The sequence below is a fragment of the Bos mutus genome, unplaced genomic scaffold (assembly GCF_027580195.1).
Source record: "Bos mutus isolate GX-2022 unplaced genomic scaffold, NWIPB_WYAK_1.1 CTG232, whole genome shotgun sequence".
Taxonomy (NCBI): Eukaryota; Metazoa; Chordata; class Mammalia; order Artiodactyla; family Bovidae; genus Bos; species Bos mutus.
The window spans coordinates 168,358-190,062 of record NW_027219741.1 but is presented as its reverse complement, the minus strand read 5'-3'; the positions used below and the strand labels follow the sequence as shown (position 1 = coordinate 190,062).

Sequence of the window (21,705 nt, the reverse complement as noted above, 5' to 3'; positions counted from 1 at the left end):
TTTTCAAAAATACAATATTAAAGAAAAGAAAACAACAACAACAACAACAACAAAGTCACCAAAATTATTTTTAAATATATATATATATATATATATATATATATATATATATATATGAAAGTTTGCTCTAAAAAATAGTCTTTTTTGGAAAAGTAATAGTAGGTTATAAAAATGAAAATTAAAGGAGTAACAGAGGACTTAAAATTTTTAAAAAGTGAATAAAAATGAAAAGAATGATTGTAAAATAGTAAAATTATATCTAGGACTTTCTATGGTGTTGTTGTGGGCAGTGTGAGGTCAGTTCATTTTCAGATAGTTCCTTGGTCCAGCTTATATTTCTCAAAATCTATAGGCCCCTTTCTATGTAGTCAGTACTAATGACAGGGTTTTAATCTATTGTGCCTGTCACTTCCAAGGTGGTTCCCTCGGTTTTAGCTTCTTCTGTTTGCTGGTCTCTTCAGTGTCTGATTTCCGCCCTGACACAAGGCGGGTGGTGGTGGACACTTTTTCTTAGGCTCACTTGTTCAGTCACACTGTGGGAAGGGAGGGATGCTGCAAACAAATAACACTGGCATGTGTTCGCAGTATCTCAGCCACACTGGGCCTGCCCCCGCTCATGGCGCGTGCACCCTCCCTGCCCACACAGCTCAGGCTCTAGGTTGCTTCACGGGTAGCTGTCCGAGGCTGGCCCTGGGCTGCATGCACTGCCCGGGTCTAAGCCTCTCGGGTAGTCCTCAGAGGCGCAGACTCCTTTGGGCCTGAGTTTTGTGCCCTTCCCAGGTCCAAGCAGCTCAGGTGATGAGGTGTTTGGCGAGCATGGTCATTGCGACTGATCGCCTCTCCCATCCCTGCTGCTCGGTTTTCTGGGTGTACGACTGGCGCACCTTCTCAGGTGGATGATGACTGTCCAGAACCCCAAAAAGTCTTAGTTAGCAAAGAAGCCTGCTTGCAGTTTGGTAGATAATATCTCTCTGGGGCTGAGATTGCCCCCTTCTGGCTCTGGCTGCCTGTCACCAGAGGGGGATTGTCTACAGCCGGCTGGTTCTGTTCAGCCCTTTGTTCTGTGAGCAGGCCTGGTGGTGCCTTAGGGCTCATTCAGTTTAATACATCTTTCTTATATTCCTTTGAAGTACCTGCCATTACCACATATTCTTTATGATAACTTTGAAGTAATCTCACTATTCATTAGAGCAACTTCTGACATCTTTTCTTCCCTGTAAATGGATCCTGTTTATCCTTGACTGTTTTGTCTTCATACAGACTTCAGTATTTATTTTGTTCATTCTTTTAAACCCTGAGACTCTTAGGGGCTCTAAAATTTATGTCATTGTTCTTTAGCTCTGCATGTTAAAGCATGCTTGACTGTAGCCATGCCCTCTCTGCTTCATTCATCTATACTCCTTCATAATGATAAGATCATATTAGCTGGATTTTATTTTACCATTGTTTTAATTTATTTATTTTTACTTTTGGCTGTGCTGCACAGCATGTGAGATCTTAGCTTCCCAACCAGGAATAAAGCCTGTGCTCACTGCAGTGGAAGCAAAGGTAACCCCTGTACCACCAGGGAAATCCCACCATTGTTTTTATTGATATGACCTTGCCATTTGATTTATTTCTCATTATCATTACTATGATTGATTTAGTTTCTGAGGGAAAAGAGAGACAACAAAGGCATGTTGTATATTGAGTTTGACATACTGAGTTAAAAATAATCCAAACTTTATCTCTTTCTTTACTGATTAGGGGGAAAAATGGGCATAGGTAAAATTCTACAGGCATGGCAGATAAGAATATATTGTGAACAATATTATTAAGAAATTACAAATCTTAGTGAAATAAACACCTTCCTTGAAAAAAACATAGCATTCAATCTTATACAATAAAAATATAATATCTAGGTAAAGTCTTATCTATTAAAGTAATGGATGTCTGTGTGTGCTCGGTCATGTCTGACTCTTTGTGATCCCATGGAATTTAGCCTGCCAGGCTTCTCTGTCCATGGGATTTTCCTGGCAAGAATACTGGAGTGGGTGGTCATGCCCTTTTCCAAGAGATATCCCTGATCCAGGATTGAACCCCCATCTCCTGTGCCTTCTGTATTGCAGGTGGATTCTTTACCACTGAGTCACTGGGGAAGCACAAAGTAATGGAATTTGTTTTTAAAAACTTCTTAACAAAGAAATCCTATGCCCTGTTTATTATGTTGGTGAATTTCTCCATAGATTTAAGAAATATTGCCAATCATATCATGTACAAATCTTTCTAGAGAATAGATTGAGAGGATACTTAATAATGTATTATATTCACTGAGTTTTTAAAAATCAATTCAAACAAAGCTATTATAAGAAATAAATTTATAGATCAATCTTCCTCATGAGGTTAGATAATGAATATTCAAGACAGAATATTAACACACTGCATTTTATTCCAGAAACTGAAAAGTGGTTTAACAATCATGAACAAATAACCACAAATCAACATATTAAAGCAAAAGGGAAAATATATCATTCTTGCAATTTACAGTTTTAGAAAAATAATTTGGTTAAATGCAAAACTCATTCCATTCTGAATGGATGACTTTTCTCAACTCACATTTAATAAAATTGTTATTAGCTATAAGAAACTTTATGGCAACCCACTCCAGTGTTCTTGCCTGGAGAATCCCAGGAATGGGAAGCCTGGTGGGCTGCTGTCTATGGGGTCGCACAGAGTCGGACACGACTGAAGCGACTTAGCAGCAGCAGCATATTAACTACTGAATTTACTGTGATTAATTTAAAAATACTTTGGCTGTAATACTATATATATATATATATATACATCTCCCCAAGAATGTACAAATCCAAAGGCAATCCCCTAGAGTTTTAATTGAAAAGTTCATACTTCTAGATGGCTGTGACAAATATTTCTAGTGTACATGTGTTGAATAGAAATTAACCTCTTCCTGATAAGAGTGTGGGCTCCTCTGGTGGCTCAAATGGTAAAGAATCCACCTGCAATGCAGGAGACCTGGGTTCAGTCCCTAGATTGGGAAGACTCCCTGGAGAAGGGAATGGTCAGCCATTCCAGCTGTCTTGCCTGGAGAATTCCATGGACAGAGGAGCCTGGTGGACTACAGTCCATGGGGTCCCAAAGAATCAGATATGACTGTGTGATTAACACTTTCACTTTCTTGTTAGAGTATAGAATGTCAGAAATAGGTTATCATTGTGAAAAATATGGCCTGCTGACCATGAATACTAGAAATTGCTTGCCTTTGGTGTAATTAAGGTATTCAGGGATTACAGCTTAGCTATCAACAGTTTATTGATAATCCTTATGCTTGCAGGAGACCTGCATTCGATCCCTGGGTTGGGAAGATGCCCTGGAGAAGGAAATGGAAACCAACTTCAGTATTCTTGACTGGAGAATTCCATGGACAGAGGAGCCTGGTGGGCTACAGCCCATGGGGTCACAAAGAGTTGGACATGACCGAGAGACTAACACACACACATATACATGCGTGCATGAATGAGTCTTGCAAATTATACTTTATTTTTAATATTAATTTATTTTAATTGGAGGCTAATTACTTTACAATATTGTACTGGTTTTTCCATACATCAACATGAATCCACCACGGATATACACGTGTTCCCCATCCTGAACCCCCCTCCCACCTCCCTTCCCGTACCATCCCTCTGGGTCATCTCAGTGCATCAGCCCAAAGCATCCAATATCATGCATCAAACCTGGACTGGCGATTCATTTCTTATATGATATTAAACATGTTTCAATGCCATTCTCCCAAATCATCCCACCCTCTCTCTCTCCCACAGAGTCCAAAAGACTGTTCTATACATCTGTGTCTCTTTTGCTGTCTTGCATACAGGGTTATCATTATCATCTTTCTAAATTCCATATATATGTGTTAGTATACTGTATTGGTGTTTTTCTTTCTGGCTTACTTCACTCTGTATAATAGGCTCCAGTTTCATCCACCTCATTAGAACTGATTTAAATGTAACCTTTTTAATGGCTGAGTAATACTCCATTGTGTATATGTACCACGGCTTTCTTATCCATTCATATGCTGATGGACATCTAGGTTGCTTCCATATCCTGGCTATTATAGACAGTACTGTGATGAACACTGGGGTACACGTGTCTCTTTCAGTTCTGTTTTCCTCGGTGTGTATGCCCAGCAGTGGGATTCCTGGGTCACGGAGAAGGCAATGGCACCCCACTCCAGTACTCTTGCTTGGAAAATCACATGGATGGAGGAACCTGGTAGGCTGCAGTCCATGGGTCACTAAGAGTCAGACACGACTGAGCGACTTCACTTTCACCTTTCACTTTCATGCACTGGAGAAGGAAATGGCAACCCACTCCGGTGTTCTTGCCTGGAGAATCCCAGGGATGGCTGAGCCTGGTGGGCTGCCGTCTATGGGGTTGCACAGAGTTGGACATGACTGAAGAGACTTAGCAACAGCAGCAGCAGCAAGGCTTTAAAAAGTCATTTCTATTTGCTCACCATTAGAATACAATGATGCAATTGATATTTTTATATATATTCATTTATGCAACACTATCGCATTCTGTCATCATTTTTTTTTCATATTTTGGTTGCAGATTCCTTAGAACTTTCTATACACAAAATCTAGCTGGCAAATAAAGAGAGTTTTACTTTCTACTTTCCAGTAATTATAATTTTCTTTCCTTATTCAACAAAAATATAGAATAAGATGTTGAGTAAAAGTGGTTGAGGACATTATTTTTTTGGTTGCTGTTATACACAGGGTTAGCAGAAAATCAAGTTATTTTACTTTATGTAGGATTTTTTTCTGTTTTTACAGTAAACATAATTCTAGCTATAGGTATTTTTGTAGGTGATCTTCATCAGATTGAAGGAATTTTCTTATATATCTTGTTTGCTGCTATACAGGTAATTTTTTGGTTCCTCCCCACCCCATCATTATTTATTTTTCTATCATATACTGTGACATTTTATTTTCTAATATTTTATTCAGTATTTCTGTAATGAAGCACATTAGTTATCTTGATTTTTTTTTTTTTTTACAACATCTTTGTCTGGTTTTCTTGTTGATGGTTGTTGGTTAGTTCCTAAGTCATATCTCTTTTACAACCCCATGGACAGTAGCCTTCCAAGCTCTTCTATCCACGGGATTCTCCAGGCAAGAATACTGGAGTGGATTGCCATTTCCTTCTCTAGAGGATCTACCTGATCCAGGGATAAAACATGTGTCCTCTTCCTGGAAGATGGATTCTTTACCTCTGAACCACCAGGGAAACCCATGAAACACCAGAGATGTCCCAAAACTCAGAAAATGATCAGAAATATTGGTGGTGGCTCCTCCTCACTGTAGGGGACACCCACACCCTTTCTTTCCTGGTGTGCCTCTCTGCCTTGCTTCGATCTTAACTAAACAGTTTCTCTGCCTGCTCTCCCACTTGTTGTGCTATGTCTCTAAAAATAAACTTCATACCTTCATTTACAATTTTTGCTTCCTTGAGAAATACATTTTTTACTGGGGACAAAATAATATATATATACTGATGGTTGCCAGTAACCCGCATGTCAGCTATCAGTTTTTAAACTATAGAGTTATGATTCACACATTCTAAACTAATTAATCATTTTCAGGTTTTGCACTTTGTTGATTGAATTGTCTTTGCCTCTTCAACCAAATCCTGAGCTTCTGAAGGTCAGGAAGCAGGCCAAAGAATTCTATCATTGTACTTGCACAGCGCTGGGTTCTAGATATTTGTAGCTGAAAATCAAATCCAGAAATCTTTGGTTTCTATCATATCAAATCTTTGGTTTCTATCAAATCTTTGGTTTCTTAGAACCTCTGTCCGAATCACCTGGGAAATCAGTTGAACTCAAGGATATTTGGCAGAAAAATCCAGGAATGTTCATTTTAAACAAGCCTCTTGGGATATTCTTATGTACATGGATTTTTGGGAATTAGAGAGCTGTCACATACAGATAAACCTAACCCTAAGTACATGTTTCACACAAAGTATAGGCAAGAAAGTAACAGCATCAAGTTTAAATAACATTTCCAGTTTTATTTCCTCCTCTAGCCCCTCCTCCCCTTCCTGTCTGAATCATCCTCCTGGAGCAAAATTCTAATTAAGTCCTTCCTTCAATGAAAACCTTCCCAATTATGAGACTATAAAACCCATGATCATAAGCTTATCCTTTAAGAATCTTTATGGCCCAGTTGCAATCAAATGACATAAGTTTTTAACTAAGATCACAAATTCTGGTGCCAGACTGACTGAATTCAAACCCCAAATGCCTCCAGTTTGAGTATGAGCTATATTAATGGGATGAAGAAAAGTGTTGCATATATCTTGTATTGCTCTGTTTATTCAAATATCCGTGCATGTTTTTCTTTTGTGCTATTTATTACTTAAATGCTTGACATAATTTACCATTTAATAGTATGGACCTGGGGTTCTCCTTGTGGGAAGATTTTTAACTGAAAATTCAATTTCATAAGAAGATAGAAGCTATTCATATTTTGTATTTCATCTTTGGTGAGTTCATTTGCATGGTTCAAATGATTTTTCTACATCAACTAAGAAGTCAAAATTTTTGGAAGAAAATTATACATAATACTCCCTAATTATTTTTTCCACATTGACAGCATCTGTAATGAAGTCCCATTTTTTTTATTGAGTAGCAATTGTGTTACTATCTGTTATTTTTAATAAATTTATCTAACAGATGATTGATTTTATGTATGATTTTAAACATCAGCATTTTAGTTTTGCTCAATCCCTCATTTTTATTTCACTGCCATTTTCTATTTTTGATCACCATTCTCATCTTTTCCTTCTTCTATTTATTGTGAGATTAAAAACTATGTTTGCTTTTTTATCCTCTTAAGATGGAATCACATATCATCAAGTTTCTTCTCTTAAGTAAAATATTCAAGCAAGTAGGTGCTATTTTCAATAGAATGAGATATAAATAGAGAGATTACAAAAATGTTGACATTATGAGTGACAAGTAAAAGTCAAAACTAGTCCTTAAAACTCCCCACCATTTGGTGTACACATATCTTCAACTAGCCATTCAATTAAACATTAATCTGAGAGCTGCTGGAAAATAATTTTAAATTATAACTGGTTTAAATCAGTTGATCACAAGAAAAGAAGACTGTCCTGATTGGTGAGTCTCATATAATCCGATGACTTGTTAAAAATGCTTGAACCCCTCTTTAAAGACATGTATGAATTATAAGAGTGTGTTGAAAGAGAGATTTGAAGTGTGAGAGTGACTTGAGTGGATAAAACAAAGTGGATACCAAGGAGTGGATTCTAGGAACTGTGAATAACCCCAAAACAGATGTCAAGGAAACAAGACCTTATTCCTACAACTTCAAGGAAGTGCATAATTCCAACAATATGAATGAGCTTGGAAGATAACCAATTTCTAGATGAGAAACTTGATGACACTTTGATTTCAGCCTTTTGATAACTTGAAAAGAGGGACCAGGTGTATTATGCCTAACTTCGGGCATACAAAATTCTGAAATAATGAGTATTTTTCAAGCCATTGAATCTGCAGCAGTTTATTATGATGAAATAGACCATTAATATACCACATAATTGATAGGTTTTATCAATTGCATTATTGAAAAATGTATATTCAACAAGTTTTAATAAAACAGGGAAACATTGAGATACAATAATAACTGCAAATGCCATAATATCATATTTCTATTCAGTGTGATATTGAATGTGTTTTTTCACAAAAATGTAGATGTCCAAATAAGAAAACTTAGAGGAAATACTGAAATAAACATAACACAGGAACAACACTATGCTTGGTCTATTGGACAGTAATTGTGATTTTCTCTTTCCGAATTTTGGAATTCACGTCTTCCATGATAAATATAAATATAAACAGGTTGATTGCTGGTGTTATTTATCTAAGATAAGATAAACATGTTCAAGTTTCCTATATGATTTAATGATTTAAAAGAAATTATACTTTAAATGAGGAGTACGGGATTTTCTTTAAATGGTCTTGTTTGTAGCTCATGGAAAACACCCCAATCAAAATTCTCTGGGGTGTGAATCTGCAAAGTCACTCAGGTAGACGTAAATATACAGCATGATCCCTAAGTTTAGTTTACAAGTATCACTTACCCTTGAGAGTGTCTCTATTTTTTAATGAGAAAAAAATGTAATTTTCTTGATGACTTTACTGAAATATACTTTGGAAGAGGTTACAATACTCTTATTACAACAATTTTAATTAAATGTAAGTATTTTTGTTAAATACTTTTCAAGATTCTTATTTAAATTAAAGAAGTCTTCAGTAAATCAATCTATAAAGACAATATGGCTTCTGGTGAGTTGTTTAAATTAAGTGATTTGCTTTCATTCTGATGTGGGAAACTCTGAAATTAACAATAATTTTGGCAGAGAAGCACCTATGCAACCCCAGTTGCAATGAAATGGTATTCATTTAATTCATTTAAGGGTAAGAATATAAGATATTGAACTTATTTCTTATATCTTTAATATTTATGGGATGCATTTAGTTTTGAACTTTGCTTATATAGCTGAATGATGTCTTTGGTGGACATTCAAATAGTAGTATTTGTTTTCAATTAAAAATAAAAAATAGGGAAATATTAAAGATAAATCTATAAAACTGTAGAGAAATATGTCAGACTTCACATTAATATTTTTGAGTTTAAAATCATGCAGGTGAAAGCAAGTTGGAGCAATACAGCAAATTTGAGTTCTGAATTAAACCCCAAAGTAGTCTAAAATATGTTGCCTGGTATTTGATATAAAAGGTCATAATGCTTTTATATACCAAAATGTGTGTGTTTTGTGCACAAAAATAAAAATTCCTGCAGTGAGTAAAGTGAAAGAAGTAGCTATCAATGCAGTGATACTGTGCATGCTAAGTCACTTCAGTCCTTTCTGACTCTTTATAAACACACCTATGGACTATAGCCTGCCTGGCTCCTCTGTCCATGGGATTCTCCAAGCAAGAATACATACACTCCTCCAGGGGATTTTCCCAACCTAGGGATAGAACCCGTGTCTCATGTCTACTGCATTGGTAGTTTAGTTCTTTGAGAGATCACAGAAATCCAGACAGAAGCGTTCAGATTGAAGGTAATTTGTATGGAGATGATTTTGAATATGGGTAAGTATTTGAGTATGATTTTAAACTAAGAATGAATGAAAATTAGTCCTGAAGGATGGCTGTAGGTAGGGTAAATAAAGATGGCCGCTGAGTAGATGGGTGGTAGCTAGCAATAGAGATGGGAGTATATTTTGAAGAATATGTTCATTTTGCCCTAATTACATTTTTTCACAGCTTTAACCTTGGATGGAAAAGAAATCATAGAGATACAGACAAAGACAGGGAAAAATGGACAAAACAAAGCTTATGCCTTGATGGCTTGAGACATTAATGGAAATGTGCAGCTAAGAAAGAACCATTAGAAAATAATTAAGTAAGAAAAAGATTTCCTCCATGTATGCATTTTTTCTACTTCTTAATCACTATTTGCACCATTTCAGACTTCATAAAATTATAGGGAGTGCTACATTGTAGAATATTTTGAGGTCATATATTTCAAATTCAAAGTAAACATGAACAACAGCATTAGAAATACAAGAGAGGAAACTAAATTTGGTGGGGGCCATTTATTACATGTGAAATTAAAGTCTTAAATTTTTAGAAAATAATTAAAGTTGGGTTTCCCTGATAGCTCAGCTGGTAAAGAATCTGCCTGCAATGCATGGGACCCCAGTTCGATTCCTGGGTCAGGAAGATCTGCTGGAGAAGGGATAGGCTATCCACTCAAGTATTTCTGGTCTTCCCTTGTGACTTAGCTGGTAAAATATTTGCTTGTAATATGGGAGACCTGGGTTCAATCCCTGGGTTAGGAAGATTCCCTGGAGAAGGGAATAGCTATCCACTTCAGTATTCTAAACTAGATTTGGTGGGGGGGGGGGGGGCATTTATTACATGTGAAATTAAAGTCTTAAACGTTTTAAAAAATAATTCATTAATTTAAGTTATATTTTATACAAATTGTGCAGTAAAAACAAATTCTTGTAATAGAATTATATTCTCTAGGTAAGCTTTCAGAGAGCTTAACTTGTGAGAGACATATTAATAAGTGACTGAGGTTAAATTTGAAGGCAAGTTCACTTGATTAAAGAGTCTAGATTGTTAACACGACATCATTCATATTCTCTAGGAGATACAATATGTGACCTTTTACCAAGGATTGGCCAGTTAGTGAAATCATTAAGGGAACATAAACCGGAGGCTTCTCTGATGAGGTGGGTGCTGAATCTCGGTTGTGTGACTGGAGACTCCATGGACTGTAGTCTGCCAGACTCTTCCGTCCATCAGATTTCACCAGCAAGGATACTGGAGTGGGTTTCCAGTTCTTTCCCCTGGGGATATTTCTGACCCAGGGATTGAACTCATGTCCCTTGCATCACCTGAACTATCAGGAGGATTCTTTACCACCGCACTACCTGGGAAGCTGCCGGGAGCCGGCATATTGCATATTGGGTGCATATTGCATATTGAGTGCAGCACTTTCCACAGCATCATCTTTCAGGATCTGGAATAGCTCAACTGGAATTCTATCACTGCCGGGAGCCAGCGTGAGGAACCCCGCCCATGACAAAGGTCATGAGGAAGAAGGCTGAACTACGCAGGAGTTGGTGGGATCGAGAGCCTCAGGAGTCTCCCTGAAATTCTCGAGCAATCTACCCCAAAACCAGAGTCTGCCTACTTTCTGCTTTGTGCTTTCACCTACACCTCTGATTTACGGGGGGCTGTCCCCCACTACCCCTCTCTGAAAAAAAGAGTTAGCTTACAGATCCAGTTAATAAGTCCTGGGTGTGACAGTGTTTCAACCTACAAACTCCTTTGGAAGTCCTCTAGCCTGCCTGAATAGGTTTTTTCCAGCCACATGTGATTGTTCAGAGCCTCCCAACTGTGAGAGGGAGGAGATGGGAAAATGGACAAAACAAAGCTCTAAATTGTCTAAACACAGATTCTTTTGAGTAGTTAAAAGATTGATTAGAAATTGTATTGTTGAAGGGTTTTTCACTTATTGGGCCAATGTTTGCTGCTTTCAGTCTCCATAAATTATACCTACTGTGTCCTTGGCAGTGTATTGATTGATATAATGGGTGTATAGAAATGTAAGTAGTAGCCTCAATGTTCGTAACCTTGGACGCTTGAGTTAATTCTTTTTTTAGAAAATGATTGAGCTCACCTCACCTTTGCCCTATAGGAATGCAACTCTATCCAATGCTTTTTGGAGGCTGGTGCCTGACTTTAGAATAATCGTCTGACTTTGGAATAATCACCTTTAGAGAAAAAATAAGTTTTTAAAATGTTAACAGGCCTCCTGGCCAGAAGATGATGTAAATCACCTGAACTTTTGTATATGATAAGTTTGAAAGCCTGGCTTGATTAGAACCAGGAACTGCTGTCCTTGCATGACTCCATCCCTTCCCCATTATCCTCTATGCACATTTGGTGGGGCTTAAGGTATAAAATACTTTGAAAAAATAAAGTACACTCCTTTTGTTCACCAAATTTGGTCTCCCCATGTCGTTCTTTCTTTCACCTTCTGGCTGAATTTTTCCTCTGAGGCGGGAAGCTTGTCAAGCCTACTAAATTTGCCTGGGCTTAAGATCCGACTGGGGAGGCCTTAAGTGTCTCCTCTCCTTAAAGAGCCTGGGAGGAAGCCTGCGGCCTTCATAGGTGACATTAATTCCCTGCTTTGGAATTTTATTCAGCCTCTTTTCTTGACTGAATTTTCCTACTGAGCTATCCTTATTTCAGCCGCTTTTCTCCACTAAATTTCCTCACTGAGCTATCCTCATTCTATTACTCTTTATATCCTTAATTAACGTTTAATTAAGCAATTGTTTCCTGATCTTCGCCTACGCTGTCTCTCCTTCGAATACCCTGGATCAGCCGGGGCTGGTCCCTGGCAGGAAGCCTTTTTCTGATTGGAGAGCACTAAAGAAAAGTGAGAGAAAAACAGAGGACATCTTGAGCAGGTAGAATGGCATGAACAAACAAAAATTTGCAAGTGTAATAAACAAATTCAATTAAATGAAGCTAAAGAAAGGAATTATCCATGTGGAGAAAAGGGAGACAGAGCTGAGAAGTTTGGAAAATTCAAACAAGGACATTTTCTGAGTCACCGTGACACTCAGTTCTTCCCAGTCCATCCTTTCCTTGCCCCTCCATCAGAAACTGACTTCCACTCTCCACACCTGTAGACACACGGTATACCATTTGGGCTCCAAACGTGTCTTATTTGCATTCCTGGGAAATCTCAGACTTCACCACTGCAAACCAGTCTCCTTTCCAGGCTCAGAAAAAAAAAAAAAAAATACCCTCTATTTCTGTCATATCTGCTTGCTTAGGGTGAACTCTGGTTTTCTCTGGCAGAAAGCACAGTGATGGATGAAAGAAATCAGAGTGCTGGAATCACCTTCATCCTCTCTGACTCCAGGTGCCCCTATTCTTGGTCTTCTTTGCTGTCTATACAGTCTCTGTGATGGGGAATCTGGGTATGATTTTGATCATCAGAATCAATCCCAAACTTCATACCCACATGCATTTCTTTCTCAGCCATCTCTCCTTTCTTGACTTTTGTTACTCTTCTATAACCACACCCAAACTCTTAGATATCTTGGTTGTGGACACAAGGACTATCTTTTAAGTGGGCTGCATGATGCAATTCTTCTTTGGTTGCACACTTGTGATTAAAGAAGTGTTTATGCTAGCGGTGATGGCCTATGACCAGTTTGTGGCTGTTTGTAACCCCCTGCTATACACAGTTGCTGTGTCTCTTAAGCTCTGCAGCCTCCTGGTCACTGGAACCTACACATGGGGTGGAATGTGTTCCTTGACAATCACATGTTCTCTTTTGGAGCTGTCCTTCTGTGGTTCTAATGTCACACATCACTTTGGCTGTGAGTATTCTGCCATCATCTCTGCCTCTTGCTCTAACTCTTATTTCAGTCAGATGACATGTTTTATGATTTCTACTCTCAATGAGGTATGTTGCCTCCTGACTATTCTCGCCTCCTATATTTTCATAGTTGTCACAATCATCAAGAGGCCTTCAGTTGGTGGATTCCAAAAAGCCTTCTCCACATGTGCCTCCCACCTGACTGCCATCACCATTTTCCATGGGGTCATCCTTCTTCTCTACTGTGTACCCAACTCCAGAAGCTCATGGATCTTCATCAAAGTAGCCACTGTGCTTTTCACAGTAGTGATCCCCATGCTAAATCCCCTATCTACAGCCTTAGAACTAATGATGTGAAGGAGTCTATCAGAAAATTAGTCAACACCAAAATGTTTTCTAACCCAATGTAATTTTGAGTGAGAAGAGAGATAGAGGAGAGCACTTTCTTAAATGTGCTTTATACAGTGTGTTGATGAATATTACATTTTCTTCAAATGTGTGCTTATTCGCTGATTAGTGTGATCTTTGTGACCCCTTCTCTGTCCATGGGGAATCTCCAGGTAAGAATACTGGAGTGGGTTGCCATGCTCTCTTCCAGGGGATCTTCCCAAGCCAGGGATGGAACTCATGTCTCCTGAAGTGGATGTTGATTCTTTAGTGACTGAGACACAATGGGATACAATCTCTTGAGAAAATTATATATATATAATCACATTGCAGTTTTATATATAAACTGCAATGTGATTTTAAAATATCCCTTCAGTTTAAAAGAAAAAAGAAATAAAATTATGTTTCTGTCTCACTTTCAGAGTGTTATAGGAAAAATAATGATCATCTAACGCTGTCCATGGGCTTCCCTGGCGGCACAGATGGTAAAAAACCTGCCTGCAATATGGGAGACCTGGGTTCTTTCCCTGGGTAGGGAAGATCCTCTAGAGGAGGGCATGACAAGGCACTCCAGTATTCTTGCCTGGAAAATCCACATGGACAGAGGAGCCTGGTGGACTACAGTCCATGGGGTTGCAAAGAGTCGGTTAAGACTGAGTGACTAAGCACAGCACAGCAAAAGGCTGTCCACATCCTAAAATCCTCAGAATTTGCAAATAATTTCTGTTCCATGTCTTCTTTCTTTCTTTTTTCTCTTCCTTTCCTTTCTCTTTTTCTCACTCTCAAATTATGAAATGTGATAAATAGGTAGACAAGTAATTCTGTATAATCATCCTGTATGTTACTTTCTCCAAGAATTTAAAGACATCTTCAGCTCTTGACAGCATTTCTGTAAGCATTTTTCTAGTCACTGTGCCTCTCTGATACCTCTAGGAGCAAACTCCATTGCTGTGTTCAAAACTTTGTCTTCTAACTGGAGAATAGGTTATTGAGAGTATAAAATTTAACTGCTGCTTTTGAAATTTGTTTTAATAAAATTTTAGAGTACATTCCCTTATGTCTGGCTAATCTGGTTCAGCATTTTGTTTTAAAAGAGTTTTTAAGTGATTGTAACAGTAGTTCCATTTTTATTGCTGAAGAATGTTCCATAAAACAAATATATTGATATGATAATGTTTATTCATACTAATGGACTTTGCCTATTTCCTCTTCCCTATTGAAGTATTATTGATTTACAGTGCTATAATAATTTTAGTGCACAATATAGTGATTCATTATGTTTTTAGACTATACACTATTAAAACTTAGTGGCTCAGTGGGTAAAGAACCTGCCTGCAATGCAGGCGACGCCAGAGATATGAGTTTGATTCCTGGGTGGGGAAGATCCCCTGAAGGAGTACATGGCAACCCAATCCCATGGGCAGAGAAGCCTGGTGGGCTACAGTCCATAGGGTCGCAAAGAGTTGGACATGACTGAAGTGACTGAGCATGGCACAGCATACAAAGGATAACAGCTAGAACTTATGGCGTGAGACAATGGTATCATTATAGCTTATATATTTTATACAGAGTATTTTATATACTTTATATTCCTAAATTGTCCCTTCTCCTTTCCTCTATAAAGTCTGCAAATAACAATTTTTGGAGAGAATTAGAATAAAGAGAAACCTTGTACATTGTGGGTGAGAATGTAAATTGGTATAGCTAGTTGCATACTGTATGGAAAATAGTATGGAGTTTTGCACACACACGCACACAAACACACACACAAAGGCTAAATATAGAACTACCATATGAGCCAGCAATTTCACTCCTGGTTATTTCACCTTTTCTGTCTTTAATGGAAGTGCTGCATGACCATTGTTACACAAGTATGTGCTGCATTGCACATGAGCACTCACTATGTGAGGTATGCCCCATCTCTGAATGTTCTGGATCAAAGGGAGCTTGTTTCTGATCTTTTGCTAGGTACCATCAAACAATTTTCCAAAATAGATGGATTAGTTTAAATTCCAATTATATTGCATGTGGGTTCTAATTATTGTCTATTCTTGCCAACATTTAATATTGTCATAGCAGACATTTTAATATTTTCAGGTTGGTGGATGAGTAGGGGTACTTCATTTTGATTATGAATTCAATTCCACTTTACTAATGTGGTTAAATTCCTATAATTTAGTTATTAGTCATTTGACTTGTCTTACTTCTTTGTGAAGGGCCTATTTAGGTTTTTTTTTAACCTATTTTTCTATTAGGTTTTTAATATTTTACTATGAAATATGTATTTCATTATGCATTCTAAATAAAAGTCCTTTGATACATGTATCATGAATATTTTCTCCTAGATTGTGGTGTGTCTATTCGCTCGGTTGGTGATGTATTTAGGTGCACACATTTCCTTATGTTTAATGAATTAATGTTTATCAAACTGTTTCATTACATTAACTGCTTTTAATGTCTTAAGATCCACTTCTTACCTCCAAAATAATAAAGATATTCTCATATTTTATGTGCTAAATTATCACAAATCTCATACAGTATTATATTTTATATTCTACTTCCTCTATTTTCAATTTGAGTTTCTATTTTATCTTTTTACATTGATTTTTAAATTTATTTCAAACTGAAAGTAAATTGTTATGGGTATGACTATAAGCTGATTTTATATTTTGACTTAGCATATATTTACCAAAAAAGTACTTATTGAAAAATTCACTCATTTTAACACTGCTCTATGGTTCCAGAATATTCATAAAGTAAATATCAGTATATCTATAGTTCTGTTCCTAGACTTTCTGTATGCTTCTAGCTGTTTTATAATCAAAACTACCCTTCACTAACAGGCTTTGACATAAAGTTCAGCAACTCCTAAAACGTTACTCTTTATCTTGCAGCATGTTTAAGATATTTTTTATCTTTACCTTTAAAACAAACTTTAGAATTATTCTTGAATAGATTTAGTGTAGAAATGCTCTAGAACTGTAGATCTATTTGCAGAGAATGATAAGTTTGCATCCTCAAGTCTTCCAAATCATAAGCATGCTACATTATTATGTTTATTTAGATCTACTTCATGTTTTACAATATAAGATATATCATATTTTTATAAAGTCCTTACATATATTTTAAAATTAATCTGGATGTGTGATTATTTTTCATACTATTTAAAATGTCATTTGTAAAATGTTTATTGTTTTGCAATTAGGATTCAATGCATTTTGGCAACTCTAACAATATTTCATAATAATTATATAATTTATTTGTAGATTATTTTGAATTTTCAACGTGCATATCATACAATCTCTAAACATTTTCTGGATATGTTATTTCCAATGTTATTCCTTTTATTTTTTCCTGTGTTTGGTTAACTCTCTGAAAACATTAGTACAAGGAAAGTATCAATACTTTTGTTTTTCAGTGAGTGAATGTTGAATTTATCAACCTAATTTCCCTCATTTTGACTCCTTTAATATTTTGATATGGTAACATATTTACAAAAATTTTCTAATGTCAAAATATGGGATTTTCCTAAGAAAATTACTATAAGCATTATGTATTTACTTTTTAATTAGTTGATTGGTTTAATGTGTTAATATTTTATGTATAATTTAAAATTCTGTGATCATTAGTAAGATTCTTCTGTAATTTTCTTTTGTTGTCCTTTACTTGTAGTTTTTGCCATCAAGATTATATTTTTCTCTTAAAACAAAAATGATAGAGTCTTATTATTCAATTCAGTGGATATTATGTAGAAATTAACACAGTGAGTGATAGGGAGAAACACAAGGACTGTATTAATATCAAAACAACAACAACAACAACTGTAAGTTAATTGCTATTTAGTTCAGTTCAGTCGCTCAGTCATGTCTGACTTTTTGCAACCCCATGAATCACAGCACGCCAGGCCTCCCTGTCCATCACCAACTCCCACAGTTCACTCAAACTCATATCCATTGAGTCGGTGATGCCATCCAGCCATCTCATCCTCTGTTGTCTCCTTCTCCTCCTGCCCCCAATCCCTCCCAGCATCAGGGTCTTCTCCAATGAGTCAACACTTCGCATGAGGTGGCCAAAATATTGCAGTTTCAGCTTCAAAATCCCTCCTTCCAATGAACACCCAGGACTGATCTCCTTTGTAATGGACTGGTTGGATCTCCTTGAAATCTAAGGGACTCTCAAGAGTCTTCTCCAACACCACACTTCAAAAGCATCAACTCTTCGGTGCTCAGCTTTTTTCACAGTCCAACTCTTACATCCATACATGACTACTGGAAAAACCATAGCCTTGACTAGAAGGACCTTTTTTGGCAAAGTAATGTCTCTGCTTTTGAATATGCTATAAACGTTGGTCAAAAATTTCCTTCCAAGGAGTAAGCATCTTCTACTTTCATGGCTGTAATCATTATCTGCGATTATTTCGGAGCCCAAAAAAAGAAAGTCTGACACTGTTTCCACTGTTTCCCCATCTATTTCCCATAAAGTGATGGGACCAGATGCCATGATCTTCATTTTCTGAATGTTGAGCGTTAAGCCAACTTTTTCACTCGCCTCTTTCACTTTCATCAAGAGGCTTTTTAGTTCCTCTTCACTTTCTGCCATAAGGGTGATACATCTGAATATCTGAGGTTACTGATATTTCTCCCAACAATCTTGACTGCAGCTTGTGCTTCTTCCAGCCAAACGTTACCCATGATGTACTCTGTATATAAGTTAAATGAGCAGGGTGTCAATATACAGCCTTGATGTACTCCTTTTCCTATTTGTAACCAGTCTGTTGTTCCATGTCCAGTTCTAACTGTTGCTTCCTGACCTGCATATAGGTTGCTCAGGAGGCAGGTCAGGTGGTCTGGTATTAACATCTCTTTCAGAATTATCCACAGTTTATTGTGATCCACACAGTCAAAGGCTTTGTCATGGTCAATAAAGCAGAAATATATGTTTCTCTGGAACTCTCTTCCTTTTTCCATGATCGAGCAGATATTGGCAATTTGATCTCTGGTTCCTCTGCCTTTTCTAAAACCAGCTTGAACATCTGAAAGCTCACGGCTCATGTACTGCTGAAGCCTGGCTTGGAAAATTTTGAGCATTACTTTACTAGCGTGTGAGGTGAGTTTTACTACCGCAATTGTGCGGTAGTTTGAGCAATGTTTGACTTTGCATTTCTTTGGGATTGGAATGAAAACTGACCTTTTCCAGTCCTTTGGCCGCTGCTGAGTTTTCCAAATTTGCTGGCACATTGAGTGCAGCACTTTCACAGCATCATCTTTCAGGATTTGAAATAGCTCCACTGGAATTCCATCACCTCCACTAGCTTTGTTCACAGTGATGCTTTCTAAGGCCCACTTGACTTCACATTCCAGGATGTATAGCTCTAGGTGAATGATCATACCATCGTGATTATCTTGGTCATGAAGCTCTTTTTGTACAGTTCTTCTGTGTATTCTTGTCACCTCTTCTTAATATCTTCTGCTTCTGTTAGGTCCATACCATTTCTGTCCTTTATCGAGCCCATATTTGCATGAAATGTTCCTTTGGTATCCCTAATTTTCTTGAAGAGATCTCTAGTCTTTCCCATTCTGTTGTTTTCCTCTATTTCTTAGCTTTGATCACTGAGGAAAGCTTTCTTATCTCTCCTTGCTATTCTTTAGAACTCTGCATTCAGATGATTTTATCTTTCCTTTTCTCCTTTGCTTTTCATTTCTCTTCTTTTCACAGCTATTTGTAAGGTCTCCTCAGGCAGCCATTTTGCTTTTTTGCATTTCTTTTCCATGGGAATGGTCTTGATACCTGTCTCCTGTACAATGTTATGAACTTCTGTCCATAGTTCATCAGGCACTCTGTCTATAAGATCTAGTCCTTTAAATCTATTTTTCACTTCCACTGTACAATGGCTGGGCAGGTGCAGGAGGGCTGAGAGGAGCTACTCCATGTTCAAGGTCAAGGGGGGCTGCTGTGAGGAGATACCCCTAGCCCAAGGCAAGGAGCAGTGGCTGTGCTTTGCTGGAGTAGCTGTGAAGAGATACCCCACGTCCAAGGTAAGAGAAACCCAAGTAAGATGGAAAGTGTCATGAGAGGCATCAGAGGGCAGACACACAAACCATAATAACAGAAAACTAGTCAATCTAATCACACAGACCACAGCCTTGTCTAACTCAATGAAACTAAGCCATGCCATGTGGGACCACCCAAGATGGGCAGGTCATGGTGGAGAGGTCTGACGGAATGTGGTCCACTGGAGAAGGGAACGGCAAACCACTTCAGTATTCTTGCCTTAAGAACCCCAGGAACAGTATGAAAAGGCAAAATGATAGGATACTGAAAGAGGAACTCCCAAGTTGGTAGGTGTCCAATATGCTACTGGAGATCAGAGGAGAAATACCTCCAGAAAGAATGAAGGGATGGAGCAAAAGCAAAAAACAAAAAAACAAAAAACATTTGTGGATGTGACTGGTGATAGAAGCAAGGTCCGATGCTGTAAAGAGCAATATTGAATAGGAACCTGGAATGTTAGGTCCATGAATCCAGGCAAATTGGAAGTGGTCAAACCAGAGATGGCAAGAGCAAACATTGGCATTCTAGGGATCAGCGAACTAAAATGGACTGGAATGGGTGAATTTAATCTGATGACCATTATATCTACTACTGCAGGCAGGAATCCCTTAGAAGAAATGGAGTAGCCATCATGGTCAACAAAAGTGTCTGAAATGCCATACTTGGATCTAATCTCAAAAAAGACAGAATGATCTCTGTTTGTTTCCAAGGCAAATCATTCAGTATCACAGTAATCCAAGCCTATGCCCCAACCTGTAATGCTGAAGAAGCTGAAGTTGAATGTTTCTATGAAGACCTACAAGACCTTTTAGAACTAACACCCCAAAAAGATGTCCTTTTCATTATAGGGGACTGGAATATAAAAGTAGGAAGTCAAGAAACACCTGGAGTAACAGGCAAATTTGGCCTTGGAGTACGGAATGAAGCAGGGCAAAGGCTAATAGAGTTTTGCCAAGAGAATGCACTGGTCATAACACTCTCTTCCAACAACACAAAAGAAGACTCTAAACATGACATCATAATGGTCAATACTGAAATCAGATGGATTATATTCTTTGCAGCCAAAGATGGAGAAGCTCTATGCAGTCAGCAAAAACAAAAGCAGGACCTAACTGTGTCTCAGATCATGCACTTTTATTGCCAAATTCAGACTTAAATTGAAGAAAGTAGGGAAAACCACTAGACCATTCAGATATGACCTAAATCAAATCCTTTATGACTATACAGTGTAATCATTAGCTTTGGGATTAAAGAAAATATGTGACTAAGACAAAGACCCAGATGCCTTATCAACCTACTTAAGAATTAACTCTCTCAATATCATCCAAGGACATTTAATTAAATCTGTGAGTTCATCATATTCTCTACTGTGTATGCTCTTTCTTGAATTATGTTATATTTTCCATAAATATATGTCTACTGCATTTAAGTCTTTAGGAAATAATTCTGCACTTATTATCTCTATTTTCTAAAATTACCTGGAGGACTTGCAGAGCTAACTGCTTTCTAGACACTTATTGCTAAGTATTTCTGTCTGTTAACGTGGATAATACTGTACAAAGGATAGAAGCATACTAGGTTTGGGATTTTCCTTACTTACATTGTTCTTACATGCAAGGATAACTCATTGAAAAAATTTTGGTGGGTTTAATGATTTTCTAAGTAGGTTTAATTTTTGTTTTCCTTGTCTGATATTATCCATACTAGATTTTCATAATTAGAAATATTGGAAATTTCTTTTTTCTATTGAAGTGTAGTTGGAATACAATATTATATTAGTTTCAGGTATATAGCTTAGTGATTCCATATTTTATATTCTCGATATATAGTTATAAAATATGGTCTATATTCTCTATTTGTACATCATATCTTGTATCTTACTTATTTTATATCTAATAGTTTGGTTACCAGCAGGGGGAGGCATGAGAGGGAGGCAAGATTTGTGAGTAAATCAGGGGGAAGTTTGTCATCTTGGTACCTGTCATGAGAGATTGTAGAGCCTAGCCCATCTTTCAACTGAACATTTCATTGTGACCTCAGTCAACATGAAGAAGAAAAACAATAGCAAAAAATGGATCAATGGTCATTATTTTAAGACATGTAATTTTGAAACAGTGTTTATTTAGCAAAAGATAACTAGAACAGTAAGAGTAAATACATCAGAAAGAAACAGTTCCATAAAATATAAAGTATTTGAAAACCATTTATTCATATATATGACACAAAACATGTATCCAAAATATATGAAGCTTTTTTG

The 21,705-nt window shown here is 37.2% G+C and overlaps 1 pseudogene; it reads left to right on the top strand.

Annotated features, from left to right (window-relative positions):
* The first annotated feature begins 816 nt into the window (after positions 1-816).
* LOC138986891 (olfactory receptor 1165-like) lies at positions 817-13,420 on the top strand (annotated as a pseudogene).
* Positions 13,421-21,705: the final 8,285 nt, after the last annotated feature.